This window comes from Cucurbita moschata, unplaced genomic scaffold, assembly GCF_002738365.1.
Source record: "Cucurbita moschata cultivar Rifu unplaced genomic scaffold, Cmos_1.0 Cmo_Scf00097, whole genome shotgun sequence".
Lineage (NCBI taxonomy): Eukaryota > Viridiplantae > Streptophyta > Magnoliopsida > Cucurbitales > Cucurbitaceae > Cucurbita > Cucurbita moschata.
This window is the reverse complement of record NW_019268613.1, coordinates 209,341-221,046: the sequence shown is the minus strand read 5'-3', so window position 1 is coordinate 221,046 and position 11,706 is coordinate 209,341.

Sequence of the window (11,706 nt, the reverse complement as noted above, 5' to 3'; positions counted from 1 at the left end):
CTCATAACTCTCGCATGCAAAGCAAGCGGTCTACCATTTGAGCTACATCCCCATGATTCGTATGTCACAAAATCCTAAACGTCTCGTCATCAATAATAGTGACATAAAAAACCATCCATGCTCATTATGTCATAAATAAGAAAAAATTGAAAAGAAATAATATATTTAGTGATTGATTCATTTGGAGATGCAAGGTATCAACCCCGTACTTTCCACATTAGATGAGCGCTCTACTATCTGAACTACATCCCCACGATTCTTACATCAGAAAACCTTAAACCTTCCGTCATCAATAATTGTAAAAATGAAAAAATATCTACGCTCATTATTTCATAAATAAGGAAAGATGGAATAATATATTTAGTGATAATGAAAAAATATCTCGGCTCATTATTTCATAACCTTAGTGACCGATTCATTTGGAGATGCAAGGTATCGATCTCCGTACTTTCCACATCGGAAGCGAGCGCTCTACCATCTGAGCTAAATCCCCACGATTTTTACATTAAAAAATCCTAAACCTCCCATCATCAGTAATTGTGAAAATGAAAAATATCTCCGCTCATTATTTCATAATAAGGAAAGATGTAATAGAAATAAAATATTAATAACATAGTTTACATATGTGTCACTTGTGTTATTTTAATGTATTTACGTACTTGGTAAATGTCTTTCATACTACAATCTCTTGAAGGGGCATTTTGGGAATCGAACTTTCATACCACTAGACCAAATGTCCTTGTTATACCACTTGAAACGTATGTATACCACTTGAAAAGTATGTATGAAGCCTTAGGCCTAGGTATTAAGGTCGTATTGCAGGAAACACGTGAAGAAGTCCTCGATGTAGAATTTGTCTTAGAGAATAAAGCCTTGGGATGGGATGTTAAGAAAGACTATGAGTACTAAGAGCATGATGGTAGGTATAAAATGTCGAATATGAAGTTAGGTTGATTTCGAATATGAAGTCCTTAAATAAGAAAAGACTTCAGAGGCATTTCAAGAATTGAACTCAAAAACTCTTGCACTCTAAGTGAGAATCATACCACTAAACCAAATGGCTTTTCTTGAACATCCAATATTTTTAGCTTCTACTCAAATATATTTTTCTCTTAGTAGTTGGAGGGCTATAAAACGAAAAGTTGAATTGTTATAATATACAAGGGTTATCAAATAAACCACAACCCAACAAAAGAAACTAACTCATCAATTTTGGTTGGATTGATTCGGTTTAGTTCATCAGTTTGTTTGATTTAATTTTTCTATTTTGCCTCGTATGCAAGAAAATAAAGTTGTATTGAATGCACCTTAGTTTCATTTATGACAAACTCATATGAAACATAATTGCATTAATAGTACTCAGAGTTGAAGTCTATAAGCATTTCAGGAACTTCAGTGCAATTCATGCTTCATTAAAGATGAGATAAACTTTAGTTAGGTAAGGGGAACTTTAAATTACTTCATGTGGAGCTTCAATTACTATAGGCTAGTTACAATCTTTAGGATTGACTAATTGGACACAAACTCATGGATCTAGGGAAATTTTTGTGTAATTATCAACTACAACTTATGTTTTCAAATTTTTAGGACATAATTTAGGTAGTTGTTTTTATGAGTCGTAAACTTGTTTCTTTGCATAATATAGATTTAGTTGAACTATTATTATCGATAAGATGAAGAAAGAAATTGTCTTTGAATTGACTAATAGACCTAGGTTCATCGTTGTTGTCTTTTAACTTGTGATTTTGCAAAAAGCTTAACTAATATGAACTGTCATGTCACACATCATTCAAGATGGCAATAAAATGGAGTTAAATTGAACGCACTTTAGTTTCATGTTTGGCGTGTTCAAGATAAAACATAATTGTATTAATGATATTGAGCCTGGAGTCTATAAGAATTTAATGATCTTAAGAGAAATTCCTGTTTTATTAGAGGATATCAACTTTATATATGGTACTAGGAGTTCAAGAATCTAGATTTGAATCTAGTTAAGGAACAGTAAGATTTGAAAGTTTTAAATTCTAGACCAAATTTGTACCTAATTATTTCTTTTCATGACTAATTATAAATTAAGAGAAAAATATTTTTGTAAAGATAGATTTATCTCTAAAGCTTTCGTGACGAAACCATGTTTAGACTAGCAGTTTAAAGTTAGGAGATGCAGTCATAGGTGTGATTATTTTAGATGGGTTCGTAATAGAACTTACTGTTGAGATGAGGTTGCCTCACAGATGGGGTTGTTATGTAGCATTAGTCTGTCTTTGTGTTTGAGTTTTTTTGTATTTTTTTTTTGTAATTGTATCCCAAACACTTTTTTTTCTGTTTGGATAAATTTGAACAACACTATCTTATAATTTAATTTAATTTTATATTTAATGTTGTGTTGTTTTCTCAATCTCATTTTAATTTTACAACATTTTCTTATTTTATATTAAGTTACTTTTACTTTTATTTGTTTTCACTCTCAATTTTAGTTTCTATTTGAGTTTTGAACCCTTGAAATTTGGGTTGTGACAGATTGGTATAAGAGCAGCAAGATTTTAAATTATATAGATTTTTTCTTAGGATAAAGAGTCATATATCTCTATGACTCAACTCGATGACACGTCTCTCCGCGACCAAGTAAGCAGCCTAACCCTATTTTGTAGTACATGATTTATTCGAAAACTTGTATGAATTTATTGTATGTTTTGATTTTCGTGGTAGTTATAAGATGTCCTTGGACGTTAAAGAGTGAACGTTAACTATATAAGACAATACTGGATGAACGTTATAGTGTCTAGATATGGTTTGGAGGAAAAGAGTGGTCATTTGATATCTGACTAGCCTTAGGAAAACAGATTGTTGTCGTTGCATAGTGCGAGACCTCTAATTCATGAAATTTTGGTACTAGAAATGAAGAAACTGGAGATGGTCCCTAAACGTCTGTATGAACCATTTCCAATCGCACTTTCTTTGGTTCCCTAGCAACGTCAACAAGATTAACCCTACGGCGTGACAATCCTTGAGCTTCCACTCCTCCGTGGTCATGGTATCCAGCTTCACCCCCAAAATGGGTTCCTGAATATCTTTCTCGTATAGATAATCTTCAATCTGCATCTTCTAGAAACTGATATCGAATCCATCAAACTTTTCAATTCCAGTCTTTGAACTTTCCATCTTCAAAGATTGTGGTGAATCTCTCCTCGTTCTGATACCAGTTATTAGAATCACACAACAACGCACACACTTGATCTAAATGAACACAAAGAACATGATAGAAAAAATGTAAGAAGAAATATAGACTAATGGTTTTGTATTAATGACTTCAGGTATGCAAAGAGAGGATATGGAGAATGAGAAATGTACAATTAGGAAGCACTGACTAATGGGTATACATATGATTTCAGTTTACTATATATAGCTTCACTCTATGTAACCGCCTACTATATATAATTATTTATTATATATATCTCTATCAGATTTTTACTATAAATAGTCAGCCTTCATATCTAACGTTTTAGAGCTCACATAGTCCGGGATTGACATCGTTCAAGAACACAAAGTCATTTACATGCCCCTAGCAAAATGCGTAGTAGTAACGGAGTCTAACCCAACGATCATTCAGACAAACATCCATCAACCAAAAGGGGTGAAAATGATGACGATAGTACAGTTGAGAAAGAATCTTAGCCATGATGAATCTACACTTGCTGCCATTGTTGTATTTGAAAAGGGGAGCTCAAGTGTGCAAACCTGAACAAAAACTTTATTGCCACTACATGAACACCACGACCCAAAATAAGAAGATCAGATATTGGGTTTAACCCCACAAAGAGAGATAAATCACAAGATTAGTTTTATGTCGCCTACCACAAATAGATGTCACGCGGCTCAGCCTAAGCTAGTTGAATTCTACAAATAGCAAAATGGCATGTTCACAGTCGGGTTTATTTGATCTCCAAAGGCTCTTGTCACTGATCACTCAAATGCTTGGCAAAGACACCAAGCCAACACCTCTACTGAAGAAGGGAGACAAAAACAAACCACTAAAGCAACACATGTTCACGCAAAAATACCATCCAGCTGGATGAAGAGAAGGATCGACCACGATAATTTCAAATCAAATGGAGAGTTATGATAAGTTAAGATTAGATCAATTTTGAGTTCAAAGCAACAAGAACCAAAGACTGGTGCGAAAATGCTATGGACTAGTCGAAGTTATCCACAAGATTAGGAAGACATCATATAGGATCCAATTGCTCCTACGGATACAGACTAACCCTGTTGTCCACGTCAATAACTTGAAACGTTATTATTCCGACCAAGAAAACATCAAGTAAAAGCAGGTGGTATGACGTCATGCAAAGAAGAAATTGTTTCAAGCAAAGAAAGTAGGAAAGACACCAACAGAGAAGACTTACAGAGTTAACAAACCGAGAAGTGATTTTCAATAGCTCCTAGTAGGTTGGAAAAGACTCGTCAATACTGAGATCAGCTAGAAGCGCGTCGCGAGACCTAAAGTCAGCCTCATCCTACAACGTTGAGTTTATGAAGAGCCGGTTCATAGAGATATTGACAAATTGTGTAAGGGCAGATATTGCGGTAATGATTGGCCGAGGCATGTTGCCTGTGGCTGCATGTTAGATGTCTCAGCTATTCCTGTAAACGATTTGTGGTTCATGGTGGCATGCTCATTCCAAACACGTTTTACTTGCTTCCATCTTAGATTGGCCTTTAGTATTACTGTTGTGCCAATACGGGTGTATGATTAGTCCTCAAAATCATATCTACACCCATCAGGATCAAAATGTCCCAAAATGTACTATAGGAGAACGTGACCAGTTGTTGTTTCTTCACTTTTAGCTTATAACATTGCTTTATTTGAAATTGTTTTTAATGTATTTCCTCGCTCACGTTTTCTAAAATATTTCTTCTAAACGTGATTCAAGCATACACTGCTATTGTTCGTTCAGTCTAAATTTTGCATGGTTGGCTTGTTCATTGGATTAGAACAAATGTCACATAATCATTGTCTCACTACTGCAAGAGTGCGATTGTGACACTTGTCTTCCGTTCAGTTGTGGGTTGCATCTTCTTACTAGTTACGTGAGTTTGGCCTGGAGCATACGTGTAGGTTGAAAAAGAAATGGTTGGATGCAGACTGCGAATAAGGGTTGGGCCACGGAAGGTTTTTTTTTTTTACCACATATGGACTTTGGGCTAGTGAGTCTTAATTTTGGGTTCGTTTGAAAATTTTTTGTTCGCTTTTTAGTTCAAACGAACCCAAATTAAACCTATTAGTTCCTTCTTCCTTGCACGACTCACTCCTATTCTCTGTTCTGCCTCTTCTTGCTCTCTGAAACTTCTTTAAAGACTATTGTTTACCGATTATTTGAGAGCATCTTCCTTAAAAGGATTGTGACCACAGATGACCTATGTAGAAAATTTGTACCCCCTTTCTTAAAACCTTTAACGGACAACATACCCAAAACAGATGCGCTGACTAGACTGTGCTACACCTCGTCTCACCCCCCCCCCACTGGAGCATATGGATCCACCCAATCGATGAATCCTCAAACTAAACTCGCCCATTCTTTTTGGCATAGGGACGCGAGAACCAATCCGAGTAATCTACAGTGGGGAGACCCCTTAAAGCAACAAGCGAGAATGACTAGGTTGATAGCAGGGTCAAAGAAAAGGTGAGTATGAAAAGACGTATCACGTAACCGTCCCTGTAAGCAGCTTCATTCTTTCTTGATCTATGAACCGACTTTATGAAAAAAATCAGTCTTTCGGCTGAAAGTGTGACTGTTGGGTATGGATAAGCAGGACCTCTTAGTTCGGGGGAAACCAGAGATGTTGGGTAAGAAAGCTAAGCAGGCAAGTACAAGACGGACAAAATGCACATACAAATTGATTGACATGATCCCTCTCCCTCTCTCTTTGGCTAGTTGGCTAGTTGCACGATAAGCGAGAAAGCATACCAGGTAGGGAAAGAAAGGCTGCTCGATCTCCTGTAAGGCCAACCCTCAACGACGAGCTCACCAGGCAATGCTATAAGTCCAATAGAAGTCCAAGGTTCCGTCTACTACGGACTACGAAGCTCTTGGAGGAGCTAACATGAAATGAGAAATACATTCGTTTACGGCAACTAATAGATAGCAAACTTTTTGGTAGAAACTGAATGATCCATTGGCTCGGGAAAGAAAAGAAAAAGGTAGTCGTACTCCTACATTTTCCGTCGGACGATAGGAAGGTTGAGTTGAAAGATTGAATCACACCTGATAAGAAAAGCAAGCTTAGCAGGTTTCTCCAAACGTATAAACAAAATGAGGAAGCAACTGATCCTAAAGAGGATACCGATACGCATACATTCTCGCGTGGAAGAACCTAGCTGAACCGGATCAAGGGTCCTAACCTAGTCCGACTGACCTTCTTTGTCTGGCCCTCGCCCCTTGTAACAAGGTCAACGCGTACGTGCTTTTTCCTTTCGTTTAGCGAGATAGCTTACCAGCTCTTTTGGCTCATAGTAGCAGTATGAAAAGCGGAATCCTCATCCTGAGTCGAGTCAGCATTGCCATACGAATCGACATCGGTCAAACCAAGAGCTCCGATTTTTTCTTTAACGAAAGCAGATCTAACAGTTTCGATAAAACCAACATCTTTTAGAGAAGGAGTCATTCTGCCTTGATCGCAGTGGACATATGCATCTCCCGCTTTACCTTTGCTTACCGTGAAAAGGAAAGTTCCCTCACAATAGGCCCTCCCAGCTCCCGAACGTCTTTCTTTCATTTGAGAGAGGTATAGAATAGTACAACAAACCAACAAGACAAGAATGGACTCATAAGATGGGCGGTCAGGGAAGCGATTTCATTTGTGCTATCCGCCAAGGAAATGATCAAGGAATTCTCTATACACGGCTGAGAGATGACCGTATTGTTACACATCCTGAATAAAGTACTGTAGGCAAGCGAAGCTTTTGAAAATGAAAGCGTATAGAACTCAGATTCACTTTCTCTTTGATTCGTAAACTTCGGATCTGATCTTCCTTTCGTCTCTGGGTGGTTGAGAGAGAATTTAGGCCTGGCGTGCATCCGATTCGGTTAATAATAAGGTACAAAGTGGATTGGTTAAATGGGCTTGAAGTTCCATTATCGTTAGGTCGAAGATCTCTACTAGGTTTAGTGCACTTTGGTAGTTGCGAATGTTGCCGTAATCGAATGTCTTTCTCATTCGACATTCTCTCTTACCAAGCAGTCATACTCGCTAGGGTTGAGGAGACAGTCCGTGAGCTAATTGGGTTTCGAGATTGCGTATACGCGAAAAGAGCTCACTTTCGACTTTCTCCTCGGCGTTTTGTGCCCGGTTCTAGTTCAGGAAAGGGTCTGATCTCTTTCATTGGAGCACATTGATGCCAAAGGAGTCTTCAGAACCAGTGGAGAGGCTATGATGATTTCAGGCTATTCAAATAGCATGACTGATACCACAAAGAAAGGGTATCTAAGTCACACTAGTGAAATAGCTTTTTCATAATAATTATCTCCATATATGATACCAAAAACCTGCCTGATGACTGATAAGGTAAAGGGGATTTGCACTTCGGCCCCTGAGAATACCACATCAAGGTGACAGGACGAACCTATGGCTCACTGAGCCTTCTTCATCGATTATTTCGGCGCAACGACCTATGTGCTCTTTTTTTTTTCTTCAGTGTGCTCTTTTTTTTTTTTGTTCAGTGTGCGCGGTTCGCCTGCCTTCCTGACCACGGATAGGCTATGGGGCTTTGCACTTCGGCCCCTGAGAATACCACATCAAGGTGACAGGATTCGAACCTATGGCTCACTGAGCCTTCTTCATCGATTATTTTTTTTTTTGTTCAGTGTGCGCGGTTCGCCTGCCTTCTTGACCACGGATAGGCTATGGGGCTTTGCACTTCGGCCCCTGAGAATACCACATCAAGGTGACAGGATTCGAACCTATGGCTCACTGAGCCTTCTTCATCGATTATTTTTTTTTTTGTTCAGTGTGCGCGGTTCGCCTGCCTTCCTGACCACGGATAGGCTATGGGGCTTTGCACTTCGGCCCCTGAGAATACCACATCAAGGTGACAGGATTCGAACCTATGGCTCACTGAGCCTTCTTCATCGATTATTTTTTTTTTTGTTCAGTGTGCGCGGTTCGCCTGCCTTCTTGACCACGGATAGGCTATGGGGCTTTGTACTTCGGCCTTGAGAATACCACATCAAGGTGACAGGATTTGAACCTATGGCTCACTAAGCCTTCTTCATCGATACTTCGGATCTTAGAATACCACATCAAGGTGACAGGTTCATCGATACTTCGGCCCTGAGAATACCACATCAAGGTGACAGGATTTGAACCTATGGCTCACTGAGCCTTCTTTATCGATTATTTCGGCGCAACGACCTATTTGACTGAAAAATTGATCTTTATTCTTCCAAGAATATGTTTCATTCTCAATTCTTATACTTTATTCTCATACCACTTATAGTAGATCTATAATTCTTAGTTGCTAGTCTATATATTTGTCTGAAAAATTGATCCTTATTCTTCCAAGAGACTCCTCGTTATTAGATCAGCTGGAAGCGCATCGAGAGACCTAAAGTCAACCTCATCCAATAAATTGTGTGGGGGCAGATGTCACAGTCATGATTGCCCAAGATGTATTGCCTGTGGTTGCATGTTGCATGTCTCAGCCATTCTTGTAAACGATTTGTTGTCCAAGGCAGTTATTTGGGCAATATTATTGTTTACCGATTATTTGGGAGACACGCCTTGAGCAATCATGACCGTCACAATTGGCTAATACATTTGTTGTCCATATGTTATTGTTGTCCAAGAGACTCCTCATTATGAGGTCATGATTGGCTAAGACATTTAAAGAAGTTTTACCTAGGGCAACTTCTATCACAATCCTCTTCTCGCTCTCTGAAACTTCTTTAAATGTTATTGTTCATTGGTTATTTGGGCGCATCTTCCTTAAAAGGGTTGTGACGACAGATGACCTAGGTAAAACCTCTATTGGGAGATCAGTGCAATAGAGAATCTGTGTCCCTTTCCTGAAACCTTCAGCGGACAACATAACAAAGAGTTCCTAGAAAAAATATCAGAGAACAATTTGTGTAATGCCTTTGAAGTTAGGCTCGAGGTTCTATCTTATCTCCCAAGAATATGGTTCATTCTCTATTCACATAGAGATTATGCAATAGAAAGTGGTACCCTCATCTTCTTTTACTAAACATTCTCAAGTCCTCATGGAATGATTTGAAAGTGGTACCCTCATCTTCTTTTACCAAACATTCTCAAGTCCTCATGGAATGATTTGAAAGTGGTACCCTCATCTTTTTTTATAAGACTACCTCGGCCTTCATGGAATGATTATGCTTATGTTGATTCTTAGAGAAGGGAGTAGGAGTAAGAGTAGATGACTGTTTATGGTCCAAGTCCCAAAAAAGTAAGTCTTTATGTCAAGAAAGGAGAAGAATCCTCATAAAAAGTAAGTCTTTATGTCAAGAAAGGAGAGGAATCCTCATAGTTTCCTAGATTTGAAGAGAATCATACATACACAAATTTCCTTTGTTTGTTTATTCTCGTTGTTTTCTCTCTTCACTTAACTTCGTTGTTTTCTCTCTTCAATTAACATGTTATAAAGACACTTGTAAATTGTTGTCTTCTCTCTTCAATTAACATGTTATAAAGACACTTGTAAATTGTTGTCTTCTCTCTTCAATTAACTTCGTTGTTTTCTCTCTTCAATTAACATGTTATAAAGACACTTGTAAATTATAATTAAATATAGCTTCATTTTTTTTTTCTCTTCAATTAACATGTTATAAAGACACTTGTAAATTGTTTTCTCTCTTCAAATAACTTCGTTGTTTTTTCTCTTCAATTAACATGTTATAAATTCAATTAACATGTTATAAAGACACTTGTAAATTGTTTTCTCTCTTCAATTAACTTCGTTGTTTTTTCTCTTCAATTAACATGTTATAAAGACACTTGTAAATTGTTTTCTCTCTTCAATTAACTTCGTTGTTTTCTCTCTTCAATTAACATGTTATAAAGACACTTGTAAATTATGTAAATTATAATTAAATATAGCTTCCTTTTTTCTTTTTTTTTTCTATCCAAATATCCATCTGAATTACTTCTTGGTTCAAGGTTTAAAAAACCTATTTCAAATCTTATTATATTGCATGCTTCAATTTGATATAATTGTTGGGGGCATTTTGAGAATCAAACTCGAGACCTCTCGCACCCGAAGCGAGAATCATACCACTAGACCAAATGCCTTGTAGTGGATCTATCATTTTTAGTTGCTGGTCCATATCTTTTATGCGCCTCAATATTTGAAATTTATCCATATGTTTTTGTTTCAATTCTAGAAATAGAAATGATACCCATAGAAATACATAATTTTACAATGCAAATAAGAAAAACTCGTGATCAAGTTTTAGATAAAAGTAGCAAACATGTTGATAGATATAAAAATAAATTCAAGTTCTTTCTCTGGCCTAATTATCAATGGGAAGATTTAGCTGATATAAATTGTTCTTGGTTGGATACCAATAATAACAGTCATTTTAGTATGCTAAGGATCCATATGTATCCATGAAAATTAGTTAATGCTATATTTTTCTTATATTGGCCATAATATCTCTCAACCAAATGCCTTAGTTTAAAATGTATTTAATAATTTTCTTTTGTCCTTTTCTTTTTTCCAATGGTCTTATGTCTCTATTCCATTTGAAAATTGATATTTTGTTTGGTAATTTTAAACTCATTATTTTTGTTTGTTCATTCCACCTAATTTGAAAAAAAAAAAATCATACCACACCAAATGCCCTTATAATGGATCTATCATTTTTAGTTGCCTGTGTGTATATGTTTTCCGCACCTCAATATATGAAATTTATCCAACCTCATTATATGAAATTTATCCACATAACTTTGTCTTCCTTTGAGATGGGAATCACTCCTTGCGAAAATGTATCCAAACCCAGTTACTGGTTTGAAAATGATTTCATTCCGTCCTTTGTTAATTCTTGAAGCAACATTGAAATTTTGTTTCTCAATTGTCTCCTTCCCCTCTTTATGCAATGTTTTGATCCCATTTGCCTGACTTGTGGCTGCTTTACTCACAAAAATATTAGAATGAATAGAAATCAAATCAAGACGCGTAAGTGGATTAAATCCGTAAGCAACTTCAAAAAGAGAACAATGAGTGGCGAACATTCATCCCAAGACTTCATATTCTTACAAATAATAGCCGTAAGCAATGCTCCTAATGTTCTATTAACCACCACAATTTGCTCCTTAATCTGAAGATGACATGTAGTTGAAAACAATAATTTGTTACCAAATTTATGACTTAATATTCTTATAAATAATAGCACTAAGCAATGCTGCTGATATTTTATTAACTACCTCAGTTTGCTCATGAGTATGAGGATGACATGCAGTTGAAAACAATAATTTGGTACCCAATTTATCCACCGAACTTTCCAAAAGTGACTTAAAAATTTAACATCCCTATCATTTTTTGTGTGCAGCAAATATTGGCAACATTGACTACAAAACTTATAAACATCGTGCTTCATGGCAAAGGTCATATGGATCGTGATGAGCATTTTCTCCCATATCTTGGTTTCACTAACTAAAGTTTTCCAATAACTCCCAAACTTCATTACCTTATAT